This window comes from Capra hircus, chromosome 6, assembly GCF_001704415.2.
Source record: "Capra hircus breed San Clemente chromosome 6, ASM170441v1, whole genome shotgun sequence".
Lineage (NCBI taxonomy): Eukaryota > Metazoa > Chordata > Mammalia > Artiodactyla > Bovidae > Capra > Capra hircus.
Genome location: NC_030813.1, coordinates 94,926,718 through 94,943,836, shown reverse-complemented (window position 1 = coordinate 94,943,836; position 17,119 = coordinate 94,926,718).

Here is a 17,119-nt window from a genome sequence, read left to right as displayed (position 1 = left end):
AGTAAACTCCGGGAGTTGGTGATGGACAGGGAGGCCTGGCACGCTGCCGTCCATGGGGTCGCAGAGTCGGACATGGCTGAGCGACTGAACTGAATGGCACTGAGTCAAAGTTTATGGTTTCTCTGTGCTTTTCTAATTTTACTACAGTTGTTTCCCCCTGTTTTCCATCCTCTTTATTGTTTTTAGTTGGCTTTGAGAAAGTGAGATGGAATGCCTTAATTTGGCCATTACCTTTAATTACAGAACATTCAGAAACGAAGATCATGGCATGTGGTCCCATCACTTCATGGGAAATAGATGGGGAAACAGTGAAAACAGTGTCAGACTTTATTTTTTGCACTCCAAAATCACTGCAGATGGTGACTGCAGCCGTGAAATTAAAAGACGCTTACTCCTTGGAAGAAAAGTTATGACCAACCTAGATAGCATATTCAAAAGCAGAGACATTACTTTGCCGACTAAGGTCCATCTAATCAAGGCTATGGTTTTTCCTGTGGTCATGTATGGATGTGAGAGTTGGACTGTGAAGAAGGCAGAGCGCCGAAGAATTGATGCTTTTGAACTGTGGTGTTGGAGAAGACTGTTGAGAGTCCCTTGGACTGCAAGGAGATCCAACCAGTCCATTCTGAAGGAGATCAGCCCTGGGATTTCTTTGGAAGGAATGATGCTAGAGCTGAAACTCCAGTACTTTGGCCACCTCATGCGAAGAGTTGACTCATTGGAAAAGACTCTGATGCTGGTGGGGATTGGGGGCAGGAGGAAAAGGGGACGACCCAGGATGAGATGGCTGGATGGCATCACGGACTCGATGGATGTGAGTCTGGGTGAACTCCAGGAGATGGTGATGGACAGGGAAGCCTGGTGTGCTGCAATTCATGGGGTCACAAAGAGTCGCACGTGACTGAGCGACTGCACTGAACTGAACTGAACTGGGGAATTGGGAGAAAATGGAGAAGGCAATGGCACCCCACTCCAGTACTCTTGCCTGGAAAATCCCATGGATGGAGGAGCCTGGTAGGCTGCAGTCCATGGGGTCGCGAAGAGTCAGACACGACTGAGCGACTTCACTTTCACTTTTCACTTTCATGCATTGGAGAAGGAAATGGTAACCCACTCCAGTGTTCTTACCTGGAGAATCTCCTGGACAGAGAAACCTGATAGGCTACAGTTCAACGGGTCACAAAGAGCAGGACATGGCTGAGTTACTAAGCACAAATCTCAGATAAACTAGGGTATTCATTGGTATTATTAGTATTACAGAAGTTCTAAAAAGAGAGTTGTGACTATTAATGGAGACTACATCCTGATCAATTTTAAGACTTTTCTCAAAATATTTGTCTGTGCTGTTTATAATAATAAATAAAATAAGAGCCACCAACATGTATTGAACTCTTATACCATGCCAGGTATTGTGCTAAGTATTCATAATAAAATCTAATTAACTCTTATAACCACTCTAAAACAGAGGTAATAGTGTTAAATTTTACAAATGAAAATACTTGTTCAAGGATGCACAAGTGATAAATATGAGAGCTGGACATCAAAAGCTTGCCTCTCAACATAAATCATATATTTTCAACTACTGTTTTGTAGAGATTATTTTTGGAAGAAACAACACAAAGAAATAAATACAAAAGAAACAATAGCAACAAAAACATACCTCAATATCTTATAATACCATTTCATTTACTTAATATTTCTAATAACTTCCCTACAATGTACATTAATTCATAAATGTACTCATCGAATAAAGCAAACACATATATGCCATGGTCATTATTATGTATAATTTTTCACTTACAAAAGCAACATATTGCCTCTGTTCTGAGTAGCCCATTTGTTTCATAATTACTTACTTTCTTATACAGCAGTTCTTCATAGGAAATGAGTCCTGGCACTGGTTACTTTGTACTAATACGGCCAATACAGATTGATGCAGTTTTCTCTCCATGCCCAAATATCTATTAACATGGAGAAAATCTGGATTATCTGGTACTGAATGTGCAAAAATGAGTTCAGCTTTCTGTGCTGGATGGTTGAATGCATCCCTGGATCAGCCTATCAAGGTTTAATTGAACTACAAATCCAGTGATAATTGGAATAGAACTTTGGTCCAAAACAGGACACAAATAGTCTAAGCTTTATTTAACGAACAGAAGCAAATAGAGACCTCTGCTTGCATTCATGGCATCCTTTGATTTTATCAGCCACTCAGGAACCATGGCATTGTAACGTTTAAAATGAGCAGCTGTATAACAATAATTATGAAGTGGTCACTTTGTGCTCAGTAAATGAGGCTAGAGAAATAAAATATAATAACAGGACATTTTAAAATACCTTCACCTGTATCTTAGATTCCTCAAGACTATACGTTTCTCCCTACAATATTAATTCAGCATTAGGTGTTTGTGCTGTGCTTAGTCACTCAGTCCTGTTAACTGTTTGTGACCCCATGGTCTGAAGCTCGCCAGGCTCCTCTGTCCATGGGATTTTCCAGGCAAGAATACTGGAGTGGGTAAACATGCCCTCCTCCAAGGGATCTTCCCAACCCAGGGATCCTACAATACGAGTGGATTCTTTACTGTCTGAGCTACTATGCACCAAGTGCATAGTAGTTGCTAAACACATGTTTGATTTGCATGTGTAAATGGTTAGTCTTTGGAGGAAATAAATTAGTAAATGAGAGATAATAGGACCTATTCATCATGAAAGTTCTATCTGTTGATAAAAAGATTTGGTCACTGAATAAAAGGATGTATATCTAGCCAGTAGAGTAGTTATCACTGTCAACATTTTCACCTGACATTTTGAGTGAGTTCATTGTTTTAAAACTTACCAAAACTAGATAAGCTGCCGGCAAATTCACCTAACATTGTCACCTTGTCAAGGTTTGAGAGCTGTGATGCTTGCTTCTGAAATACTTTTGAAAATGTCATTACTTTAAAAATGCACATTTACAAATGCCCAAGGAACTAAAGTTAAAAGTGATTGAGTAAATCACAATGACAAAATTGTAAAGATGGAGAAGAGATTAGAGGTTGCTAGGGGTTGGACTGGAGAAGGCAATGGCACCCCACTCCAGTACTCTTGCCTGGAAAATCCCATGGACAGAGGAGCCTGGTAGGCTGCAGTCCATGGGGTCGCTAAGAGTCGGACACGACTGTGTGACTTCACTTTCACTTTTCTCTTTCATGCATTGGAGAAGGAAATGGCAACCCACTCCAGTGTTCTTGCCTGGAGAATCTCAGGGATGGGGGAGCCTGGTGGGCTGCTGTCTATGGGGTCGCACAGAGTCGGACACAACTGAAGTGACTTGGCAACAGCAGCAGCAGCAGCAGGTGTTAGACATGAGCTGAAAGAGAGAGAAGGGTGTGACTAAAGAAATCTCTTGTAAGATGGTTGTGGTGATGGAATCTTGTGGTAACTGTAAGAATCTGCACGTGTAATACTCGTTTTAAATGGCACTTGAAATGAAATGGTACAGACACATTGTATGAGAAAGAATTTTCTGTTTTTCATTTTTTTTTAATTTATTTTTTTTAATTTAATTGTTTTTTATTTTTTAAATTTTAAAATCTTTAATTCTTACATGCATTCCCAAACATGAACCCCCCTCCCACCTCCCTCCCCATAGCATCTCTCTGGGTCATCCCCATGCAGCAGCTCCAAGCATGCTGTATCCTGCATCAGACATAGACTGGCGATTCAATTCTGACATGATAGTATACATGTTAGATATTTTTCTATTGTTACATAAGATGTAATCATTCAAAGGAACTGAGTGGATGGTACACGGAACCTCTTCACTATGTTTGCAACTCTTTGTGAATCTATAATTATTTCAAAGTAAAAAATATAAAAATGGGGCTTAGTTAATCTTGACTTAGTATAATAGCTGTGAGTTGTTTTTCCTCTTCTTCCATATAAAAGTTTTGTACAATTAGACTCTGAATGATGCTATTTACAAGCTGTACATACTAGAGCTTTTGACAAGCAGTTGCAGGTGGCATATCAATGTACCAGCTGCATCATAGACTCTTGTTGTTAAGTGACAAACGCGTGGTATTCAACATGATATTTCTCTTTAGAGGGCAGAATATCTCAAGGGTTTCGTTCCAGACATTGTTGTGACACTTACTGGTTTCTACCTTTGTTGCATATATGGTTTTATGTGTTTCACCAGTATAATAAAAAATGTGAAATACTGGAGTTGTACTGATTTTATAGGTTTCTCTGTCATATCAGTTATACTTTGAAGCAATATATCAATATTCTGTTATTTGATGATTCTTTCTTGTGTTCATATATACATATATTATGCTTAGGTGAGTGGTGTAGATCTTCCTTATAATACATAAGCAATGCTGTGAGACACATAGCTGAAATCTTTGTATATATGTATAAAAGTGGATGAAAAGAATATTAGAGTTCTCTTTCCTTGTCATCAATGCCAGGAACCCCTAAAAAGCAAATATACCATCTCATTGTTTTAGTTTGCATTTCCTTAAAAATTAGTGAAATTGAGCATAGTATTTACTTCTGTTTGCATTTCCTAGTTTATGAATTGCCTCTTCGCAGTGATTTGCCCATTATTTTTCTACATATCTAATATTCTTTCCCCAGTTGACTTAAGGAGCTGCTTTGTCTACATGCAGCTTTAGTTGTACGTGTTGAAAGTATTCCTAAGTGTATCTTTAATGGGAGGAAGGTAAACACTCTGTATTCAAGAAATTGATGAAAACGGAAAGTAAACAAACAAGCAAGCTGCGTGTGGCTGATAGAAAAAGAGTGAAAGGCAGTAGGAGTGAAAAACAGTGAGAAGTATAGAAATATGGAGGCTATGTAAAGGATTTTAGCTTTTATCCTGAAGGAATGAGAAGCCTCTGAAATGTTTTAAGTTAGGTGTGGGTAGGATGAAGTATGGAGATGATGGTGATGTTGTAAATGAGGTTTATTATAAGAATTCTTTAAAAATAGTCAGTTTAAAACTCTTAGCAAAGAATGGAACATGGTAAATATTAAACAAATATCTGTCACTCATTGTTAATATTAATATAATGATGACTATTAACATTTCCATCAGAAGGAGACTGAAGTCTGGTGAGGCTAAATGATTATTCCAATGACATGGCTATAAAGAATCACAGATAGATGTTTCTAGGCTAGATTTCATTCTCATTCTGTTATCCAGAGTGTGAGTATGTCTACAGCAAGCAATTCATGAGCTCACAACACAAATCTAGCCAGGAGAGTGATCCTGTTACAGAGTAAACATCAGGAGTATTAACAACAAAAACGTAATCGTGCATTAGGTCACTCTCTCAGGAGTCATATCACATGAGTGTGATTAATGTATTGGAGGCCAAAAGACTCAGTTACAATAGCATTTACACAGAAGAGGTCTTGGGAAACAATATTATCCTCATTATAAAGTTAGTTGGCCAGGATTTACAAGTGCCATTTTTTAAATTAAATAATCTGCAAGCTTCCTGTTCACAAACACGCACATACTCTGTGGGCCCTCAATAAATACTAGCTGACTGACTGACAGATAAACATCCCCATAAACAGATAAACACTTCTAAGTGAAGTGCAGCCATATATTTAAAGAGGCAGTATCAGATCTACGTGTATAGAGATTAAATATATGAGGAACAGAGTGAAAATGCAACAGTGAAAATCTCTTTCTAAATTGTGAGCTGCTTTAAGAGCAAATGAATATACCCTACAGCAATTAGTAAAGCATCCCAGATGAAAGTTCTATAAAATAGCTTTAGTCCGCAAAATAGATGCTCTTCACCAATTCTAAACAAATCCATTTTTGTTACTTTAAATCTTACCCCATCTATCAATTAACTTGCAAGTAATGCTACCAGTGACCTTGTTAATATGTGTGGTATATCTTGAGAAGGAGATATAGTATAAAAAAACAGGAGAGTCGAAACTAAAGATCAGGAAGTAGGAATTTCACTGGGAATCCCTGGCAGTCCAGTGGTTAAGACTTTGTCTTCCAATGCAGACAGCTGAGGTTCCCTCCCTGGTCAGGGAGCTAGGTCCCCCAGGCTTCATGGCCAAAAAACCGAAACCCAAAACAATGTTGTAACAATATCAATAAAGACTTAAAAAATGTCTCCACTAAAAAAATATTTTTAAAATTCTTTTTTAAAAAAGCGGGCATTTGATTACATCCTCTCCTCTCAGTTCTCAGTATGCTTAAGTCCTATTAAATATCCTTACCTAAATTAATGAATAGATCCTTATTAATGTAACTGAAATGCAGCAACACAGACTCACAATCTTGATGTTAGTGCTTAACTAGTTTAATGATCTTAAGAGAGATTTAACCTTCCTTAGTATTTTTCATTTCAATTGGAATAATTTAGTAAACCATTTCTTTACATGTTTCCTTAAATATGTGTAATATCTGGTACAGTGCTGGGCTTTTAATAAGCAAGATATGTCTTCTCTGATATTAGTTACTGACTGATGGTGAAAATGACAACTTCCCCAGTAACAAAGGTCTATTTAGCTTCAATCTCTCCTGACGATGGGACTGTAGTGAGGAGTTCCAGGTGTGAGAGCTGAACTCACAGGATGAGACAGCTGATGGATCTCTGGACGACAGGACAAGTCTGGTTGAAAGATGGGTCCTGCTGTCTGGGTTAGCACAGGTTAGATGCTTGAACTGTGTAAGTTACTCTGGCCAGACCCAAAGGAGAAGCTGAAGACCATGAAGTCACCTTAAGAGGGAAGATAAAGGATATAAAGAACAGTAAATACGAGTGAAGAGAAAACTCTAAACCCTGGAATAAAGACGTGAGCTGGCCAATTGGATTAAAGGGCCAAGAAGAGGGTTTTGTTGTGGTGGCAATTTGTTGTTTTTTTTTTTTTTTAAGAACTTGTACTCCCCATTCCTTCAAGTTATATGGTGTACTGATTTCAGTCATGCCTAAGACTAACTGAATAATTTTCAGCATCCCAGTCACTGCTTCATTTTTTTGCAGAGGTTAGAGGTTCTTTGTAAGAAGAACTGAAAATATATAGTGGCACATTTTAAAGATTGCAAGTAAAGTGGCTTATAAAATGCCTAAAATTATGCTTTTCCTATACCTATTTATTCACTTCCCTCTTTTGCTTGAAAGGGAGCTAAGATGGAGTCTGCAGTGCTAGGCATTCAATTTATCTTCTAAAATGACATGAAATATTTTCTTCTTAACGTTTTTAATAATCCTGTAAGCAGCTATTTTTAGGCCAAATTTAACTGAGAAATATTTAGAGAACGAAACTAATGAGCCTAATATTAAATAATAAGAGGTGGAATTTGAAACTAAGAATGTTCAAAATTCAGGAAGGCATACCCTGTTTCTGGTTGGAAAGACAATATTATATAGAAGGATGTAAAACAATTCCAACCTATATACACATTTTTTAAAAATTGCAGTCAGAACTCCAAGGTAGCTTGTTTTAACTGATCAAATAATTTTTGAAAATATATGGAAATATAAGAGTGTAATAATTGACAAAATATTTTGAAAAAGAAGAATATGAGGGAAGAACTTCCCCTATTAGTTAATAAAACATTATAAAGCTGCAAAAAAACAAAAAAAGGAAAACCGATAAGACAGGGGCATAAGAATAAGTGGGTAAATGAATGATCTTTGGCTGTAAACACCTACTAAAATTACATGAAGAGTAAATTTCCTAAGGATGGAATACCTCTGCTTAGCTCTTTACCTGTATCTACTCCTAACCCTGTCACTGCTCCTACTCCACTCATAACTCTAGATCTCTATGTTTTCCCCTTTTTCTTTTTTTTTTTGGCCACACCATGTGGCATGTGAGATCTTAGTTTCCTGACCAAGGATTGAACCCTGTTTTGGAAGCACAGAGTCTTAACTACTGGACTGCCAGGGAAGTCTTGCTTTTCTTTAGGATTCTCTGCCTCTCTCTCTTTACCTGTCTATCTATGTCTGTCAGGCTATTTATCTATCTATACGTATATCTATTTACATCTAGAGACTTCCCTGGTGGCGCAGATGGTAAAGCGTCTGTCTACAATGCGGGAGACCTGGTTCGATCCCTGGGTTGGGAAGATCCCCTGGAGAAGGAAATGGCAATCCACTCCAGGGCTATTGCCTGGAAAAATCTCATGGACAGAGGAGCCTGGTAGGCTACAGTCCACGGGGTTGCAAAGAGTCGGACACGACTGTGCGACTTCACTATTTACATCTATACATAGATATGAAGCAGGTAAGAACATTTTATCCAAGATAACACAGATATATTGAAAAAAGCTGAGGTTCTATTACAGTGAATATTTTCAATGTCTTTAAAGAAAGTATATTAGCAATAGAATCAAAAGATGAATAATATGATTGAAAACATCTCCAACACATATGATACTGGATTATCCCTAGACCACAAAGAACTTTTACTCATGAATAAGCAATAAATCAATTGTAAGCTGTATAAAGGAAATAAATAGGCACGTCACAATCTGCATGGACTGTTACTACGCAGCAATGTCTGCCAGGGCCTCCCAGGTGGCACAGTGGTAAAGAATCCACTTACCAATGTGGGAGATGCAAGAGGCGTGGGTTCAGTCCCTGGGTTGGGAAGAGCCCCTGGAGAAGGAAATGGCAACTCACTCCAGTATTCTCTTCTGGAATATTTCATGGAGAGAGGAGCCTAGTGGGCTCCAGGCCATGGGTCACAAAGAGTTGGACACTAGTTGGACCAACACACACACACACGCACACACACACACACACACAACGTTTGTTATTCATTAAGACACCTTTAGAACCTCTGTCGAAAATTAAGTAAAGTTCTCACTTCTATTCCTCACAATTTTTGTTTAGTTTCTCCTCTTAAACCATAGCTAGAGAATTCAGTACTCTATAAAATTTGTTCTTCCCTAAAATTCTTTCTCCTCCAAAATTTCAAGACCTTCCAATTAAAATCCCCAGTTGATTTGAGTGACTGATATCAGCTAGATATTGATTTTTTTAAAAAACATATACTAAGGTAAAAGGCTTATGTCTTCTAAGGTATTTGCATTTGTACAAGTAAAAGACACAAATGTTCGATATTGTTTTATAGACTGAAGACGCAGAAGGCTTCTACTGATTGGTTTTAAAAGATTCTGGAATGGGCTACAATTAATATTAGGATTAAAATTTGAGAATAATTGTGTTCTGAAGAGGTTAATCCTTATCTTAAGATATATAAATACTCAATATGAAGTAACTCAACTTATCTTTTAAAAACATCCAACAATTATCAGAGAAGCTGCAAACCCAGAGAGATTTGTGTTATATACTAGATTAACTTTATACTATCACCAAGAGGAAAAATGCCACAGCAGTGATAAATTATATTACAGATGATCGTGAAGTCAGAAGAAAGCAAATAGTAAAGAACAATGCAGTTAGAAGGCTTCCCAGGTGGCACTAGTGATAAAGAACTCACCTACCAGTGCAGGAGACATAAGAGACCCAGCTTTGATCCCTGGGTCAGGAAGCTCCCAGATCCCTGATGCTGGGAAAGATTGAAAGCAGGAGGAGAAGGGGATGAAAGAGGATGGGATGGTTGGATGGCATCACTGGCTCAATGGACACGAGTTTGAGCAGGCTCCAGGAGGTGGTGACGGACAGGGAGGCCTGGTGCTGCAGTCCATGGGGTGCCAGAGTCATGGCTGAGCAGCTGAACAACCACAGATGGATGGGAAAACTGAGTGGTGAACAAGGCACAGAGACGGTTTCAATGGCACAAAAAGTTAGAATTTAATTTTATTCCATATTTTTTGTCAAAATACTTTTATGAATTTCCCCATAAGCAATAAACCACTTATCATCTTAAAAGTCTGAATGTGTCAATGACCTTGCTGTTGAAAAGAATAAGCACTTTTACGTGACACTTATCTTCTAACCCAATCATCCATCTCAAAATATTGAAGTGAAAGATGTACAAACTTCCTCTACCTAAGAAAAATATTATTTTGAAAATAATTCCTGTTGATAAATGCTGATTTCTTCCCTCCCTAATTCTCACTTCTCTCCCTTCCCTCATTTTATCTTTTCTTCTCATTAGTAGTTGATGGAAAAAATATCTTCTTTTTTCCTGGTTTTCTACTGTTGCTATCTTTTGCTATCTTTAGGAAGATCCTAAAACCATATTTACTTTAGCTTTTCTTCACCGCTGTCTTACATTCTTTGGTATCTTTGACATAATGGATATGTAATTAACATTATTGGTGAGTAGAAAATAAACTTTATAAGATCAATAGCCAGTAATAATCTTAGAGAAATTATTCCATGCTCACTGTATGCCAGGCTTTATGTCAAGGACTTTATGTTTTACTTTTATCACAGTTTATGAGCTAAATCTTATGACTACCCTGTTTGTAAAGGAGGAAGCTGTGGCGTAGACAGATTAAGGTTACAGGGCTAGTCACAGCTAAAGATGAGCGATTCCTGAAGGCAGAGAAGTCTGAGTCTAAACTAGAACGTATACCCTACCCCACTGCGAGATGGGTCCTGGAAACAAGTCTTAACTCTGTGGGGACACTGTATTTCAAGAAGAGTTTCAAACAATTCAAGGCATTTAGAAATAACATGACATTGTGCAGTCCAGTGGTGAGTTAGTAAGTGTGCCAAGTCCTGGGAGAGAGACAGAGGTTTTCCATCTCTCTGCCTTGTGTTTCTCATTTCCTTATACTTGTTTGTAAGATCAAAGGTAAATTTATGAAATATTTAGTGAACAACCTGGCTTCATAAAGACTATGTACAGCCCACTGGTTTTGTAGATTTTTCCAGACAATAATTTTTTTTAGCATATTTACTCTTTTGCTATTTCAGTGGATAAAAGTGACCAGATGGAAATTCAGCCCTCATCTTGGTCTCCTGGTTGCGACTAGGGCAAATATACCTTCAGATCTTATTCAACAGAAAAGACACATCCAATCTTATTCCAACAGGTATCTGAGCAACTATCAAAGATACATTACCTTTAGAAGGAGAGGGAAGAAATGAGCACCAGGTTACTAAAGACATGACATCCTAATTAAAAGAGCCTGCATAGAGCGCGAGAGTGGGTACAGACAGAGCTAAAGTGATTGTGAAATCTTGTCGCTGAAGATGTCAGTAGCCTCAGAGCAGGTCCTTTAATTAGAATCTTCTTTTATTTTGTTTAAGCTCAAGACACAAAACTCATTGCAGTCACCCTGCCTAGAAACTGGGTTGCTTAGAACAAAAAGACTTGTTCTAAAAGAGAAAATCAGGGTCATAACGGTCCAAGTATATAAATATGTATATGGACCATCACTTTCTTGCAACAAATGGTAAAAAGATATGTGGGTGACAGTGAGAGCTGCATGTGGAGGGTCTGCTTTATCACCTACCTCTGACTGTTTCCCAAGCACAGCTCGTCGCCAATCCCAGGCCCCGGGCCATCATTAGTCCTCGCACATGGAGGCAATGAAGGTGTCTCTTCAAGTAAATCATCTGAGGATTTTTATAATCTCAAATAAAATTTTCTAATATTTTTTTCTAAGTTTTCCAGGTTTAAGGTTTTAATCTTTTATTATTTATTGAGCAGCAGTTTGGAAGAGCATGGTGAGAAACCCTGGATATATAGTTGGATGCAAAATCTGTGCTGTCCAGTGGTCTATTAAAAACTAATAAGTTCTTTCTTTTTCATATGATCCCTGTTCTCTCCTCTGGTGCTTAAAAATTAACAGCATGTGGGGTTATAAACCTTTGCCTGTCGATCAGTAAAATTGTTGATAAATGTATTTTAGAGATTACATGGGAAAGTCTGCATATAAATTTCCTCTTCAACCTCCAGAAAGAACATAGGCAACTATTTCAACTGAACATATTTTCCAGTGTTTTTTTTTTATGATATCAGGATAAAGAAAATTACATGTCAACATAACCAAATAAAATAAATCTATTTCAAACTGCAACTTTGAAAATTAATCAGAAAAGATGTAAATAAGTAAGGTAAATGCTGTGGAATAAAGGTAAATGTTTCTTACTTATTAATGAGGGTCTGATAAAACACCAAATCATTGCAAATAATGTCTTCTTGTTAAAATTAATGAGAATAAAATCAATAAGTGGGAAAGAACACTGTTCTGACTTCTTTTGGGCGAGTCTTAAGTCTCTGTATTTATTTCCGGTATTAAGTAGAATTGATTTGCATCTGCCTGTTAAGTCTTAGCTATGGATGTGGTTGGAAATTTATAAAACCTGAAAGGGTCTGACCCTTCTCTAATGAGGGAAAAATAGAAAGCAGGCACACTCGAATCAGTTCAAAATGTGAAGTCATAATGACTGACTATTGAATTATTATTCTTGTATTATTTATGCATCTGTAAATCCAACATATATAAGAATAAGGGGAGGAAGAAGACAAGAAGGCAAGAATGAAGGGAAAAAAGGAAAGGAAGGAAAAAGGAGGAGGGGGGATGATTAATGGTGAATGTGTGATGAGGACTGAATCAAATATAAAAAGGCTCTAAGTCCTATGGTGTTTATTTAACGTGCTTCTAGCTGTATTTTTTTAAAATCAGCTTTATTCTTTCAAGATAAGCATCATTCTTCCTTATCTTAGACTATGATTTTGAAAAAGCTTTACTCTAATTTTGGATTGTGTATGCCATTTGGGCCTTCAATTTATTTGTGGCAGCAAGCACTCTGATGAAAGTACTGTTTGTCCTGTAATTGCTGTCTTCCAGTGAGTGTTTTGTTCCATTATAATCTCCTAGAACAGTTTATTCTCAAAAAGATGTGGCACAGACTGAGTCTTCATTTTAAGGATGCTCCTTTAACTTCTCCAGGTTTTAAACTAAAATATTATCTTGAATAATAAAAAGTGGGGAAAAAATGATCAGGACCGGGGACACATTTCAAAATTTATACTGAATATTTCTTTTATTTTGAAAATGAAAATATATTATGAAATATAACCTAATGCTTACAGACAACTCACTCATGGCATGGATTAATACTATAACTATGTGGATGGAAACAAATTTTGTTGTAGAAATATAGAGTGCTTTTTAGCAAACTGTATTTTTTTAAAACTTTCCTAATGCAAGCTTCATCCTGAATGCAGTAATACTGATTTTTAATAAAGACTATCAGTGTAAAGTATTGTTGTCTTTTTGATAAGCAAAGAATAATGACTTTATATGTTTTATGAATGCCATATTGTTGCTCACAAACTATCTTTGTGACTTTTGAAAACTAGGAATGAATAATCAGGAGAATGTGCATTTTATTTCAAGTGTATTAAGTAATCTAATTCTCAGTCTCTCTCTCTCTCTTTTTTTTTTTTTTTCTTTTCATTAGAAAAGACCCTGTGCTGGGAAAGATTGAAGGCAGGAGGAGAAGGGGACAACAGAGGATGAGATGGTAGGATGGCATCACCAGCTCGATGGACATGAGTTTGAGCAAGCTCCAGGATATGGTGAAGGACTGGGAAGCCTGGCATGCTGCAGTCCATGGGGTTGAAAAGAGTTGGAAAGGAATGAGGGACTGAGCAACAACAAATTTTCAGTAGCATTGTATCAAGGCCCAAGTGATAATATCTGGTAGGAATTTACTATGGAAATAATATATACATAATATATACATACTTGTAAAAAAAATGATCTGAGATGACAGAGCATAGCAGAATGGTTGGAAATAAAGTTAGAGAGGTCAAGAAACATATTCTTCAACAAAACATGGTTGATGAAAAAAAGCTTGTAACGGGAGCATATGACAAGGTCCAACAATTTAGCTTTAAATATAGCTCTGGGCTTGCAGATTGCCAAGTCAAATAAGAGTATATTTCTCATTGTATGACAAAAGAAAACATACCAAATCTTCTGACAAGAAAGAGTATCACTATGCAAATAATATGGTAAGCAATTCTTGAGGAAGAAGCCAATTTTCAAGACACAGGTAAAAGATGGACTTTCAGCAGTATTTAGATAGAAATTTCCTAGATGTTTCAGGAAGAGGAAACGTTACTGTTTCCCATGACTTAACTTTTCACATCTATTTACAAATGTATAATATTACGAAACAGTGTTGTAGAGTGGGGCAAGCAGCAGCTTAGTCACTTGTAGTTAGTTTTCTGCCTGAAATGCTCTTCTTTTATAGCAAAGCTTTCTCATAGCACCCCAGTGTGGTACTTCTCATTCTATATTGTAATAATTGATCTACTTTCTCTCACTAAACTATAAGGGCCTCCCAGGTGGCACTAGTGGTAAAGAACCTGCCACTGGATTCCTGTGTTGGGAAGATCCCCTACAGGAGGGCAGTGGCAACTCACTCCAGTATTCTTGTCTGGAGAATCCCATGGACAGAGGAGTCTTGTGGGCTGCCATTCACAGGGCTGCAAAACGTCAAACACGACTGAAACGACTTAGCACACACTAAGGTATAAACTTCTTGAAGGTATAGAATATCTTGGTTAATATTTCATTCCTATTATTAACATGGTCTCTGACACCTAGTAGATGCTCAGTTAGTCCTTGGTGGATGAATGAATGAATGAATGAGTGAATTTAGGGTTGCACTGAGGAGTCTGCCTCATCAAGAAAAATCCTTGTCATCAAGGGTTTGGGGTCAGACAATTGAGTGGGGAGAAAGGAAAGGGGAGAAAGACAGGACTATATATGGAGAGGGGTGTGTGTGTCTCAGTTCAGAACTCAGGTGTCACCTGCTCTTTTGAGCAGCTTCCCAATCATTAGAAGTCAGCATGGATATTGATTCTTGTGAATTAGGTGAGGGATGAGAAAAGGTGTTGTTTAATCAGAGTTCCAAAGCTCAAGCTGCTGTGCACTTGGGGGCTGAAGGAGAGAATCAGAAAATCTTGATGCAATTCTATTCTAGAAAATGGCTTTTCCATGCATTCATTTTTAATAGTATATTTATCATAGTTGCCTTTGAGGAAGGCAATTTATATTTAGCAAGAACTGCTATTAATTAGTATTCATGGGCATAGCCTTTCTTTCTGTTTGTTCTGGTGTTCCAAAATTGCAAGGAAAAAGTGCCTGCCATTTAATTATATTAAATCAGATATGTGAACAACAGAATTCTGGCGTCAAGGACTGTATTAGCAAATTGTGCCAATTAGAAACACACAGCAAGTACCATGCACTTTCCTTTTGCATTAGTGGCTTTTAAATCATATAGTGGCATAGTAACAAATACAGCTAGCATGGTATGACTGTCACATTTTCCACACATTCATTTTTAGCTACTTTGCCTTTTAAAGAAAACATACAGTACGCTGTAGGCCTACACATAAAATGCTTCCCAAAATGTGAGATAATTATATGCTTAAGCAGTAATATGCAAACACTCTTCTTCAGATAATTATGAACACTTATTTTTCCATGTGGGAAACTAGCCAAGAAGTAACGACATACTGCACTTTGGGAAGTCATCCATTTTTAATACATGAAGCAGTGCCCCATCAAGTATTACAAAAAGAAAGTTAACCAATTTCTTGTGATCAAATGAATAACCAAAAGTAAAAAAAAAAAAAAAAGAATTCTAAAATGATAGTATCCATCACACAGTGCCCTATTAAAAAACAAGGCTATGAAGGGACAAAAATCTGCTATAAGAATAAATGTTGGCAGTCATAAATAAACTTTCAATTTTTAGTAGATTCTGAAGATATACCTTCCTCCAGAAGTATTCTTTAAAAATTGATAGAGAGGAGAGAGGGAAAGATGGTGGAGGAATAGGACAGGAAGATCACTTTCTCCCTCACAAATTCCTCAAAAGAACATTTCAACGCCGAGCAAACTCCACAAAACAACTTCTGTAGGCTGGCAGAGGACATCAGGCAACCAGAAAAGCAGACCATTGTCTTCAATAACAGGTAGGGAAAAATATAAAAGACGAAAAAGGAGACAAAGGAGGTGGGGAGGGAGCTCCGTCCCGGGAAGGGAAGCCCGTCCCGGGAAGGGAATTTTAAGAAGAGAGGTTTCCAAACACCAGGAAACACTCTCCCTGCCGAGTCTGTGGCGAGCCTTGGAAACACAGAGGGCAACATAACAGGAAGGAAAAATAGATAAATAATTAAAACCAACAGATTACAAGCCCAACAGTAACTCCCCCAGCGGAAAAGCAGCACAGATGCCTGCATCCGCCATTGGGAAGTGGGGGCAGGGCAGGGACGCGTGGGAGGCGCGGGCTGCAGAGCTTTGTAAGAATCGGGCAGGAACGCCCCACGCGCAACCAGAACGATCTAACTTGGGCTAGCAAACCAGACTGTGGGATAGCTACCACGCGAAAACCTCGAACATAAGACACCGCCAGGACCGAGCACAGAACAAAGGACGGAAAGGAAAAAGCCGGCTGCAGACCATCCCCCGCCGGGGACAGGCAGCCAGAGCCGTAAGGACTGGAAAGGGGCAATTGCAGACCCGGAAAGACTTTACTTACCTAACTGCAAGCAGGCTCCTTTGCTAAGACTTCTGGGGGTGCTGGACAGTCACAGTCTGCCTCACGGGGTGCACCAGCGGTCCACCCAGAGAGCTGAGCGGCAGCGGCGGAAAAGGTGACAAGCCGCGGCGATCGCGCTCGCCAAACTCCTGAGCTACTCGGGCCTGGGAAGGGCACAAAGCGCAGTCCCAGCCGAATTTGCGCCTCTGAGGGCTGCCTGAGCACCGAACCTGAGCAGCTTGGACCGGGGAAGTGCACGCAGCCTAGGGCCGGCCCCAGACGGTTCCCGGCTGAGCATCGTAGAGCTGGAGCGGTTTGTGCGCTGCGAGAAAGGACAGATCAAGTGGGGCTGATATGCGGTGTGCACACGACAGTGCTGTTTGTTTGCAGCATCCCCCCTCCCCACAGCGTGACTGAACTAGTGAGCCTAAAAAACCAGCAAACAGAAGAAGTTAAACAGAGGGAACCACCTTGGAAGTGAGCCCACACGGCCCATAACATCAGAGAAGGGCTAGATATATTTTTAATATTTTTAAAATCATTCCTTTTTTTTTTTTTTGCTTTTTGCTTTTTTGTTTTTTTTCTTTTTTTTCTAGCTTTTTTAAAATTGTTAAGTCTTCTATTTCTCCTCTAATTTTTATTTCTATAACCTATTATTACTA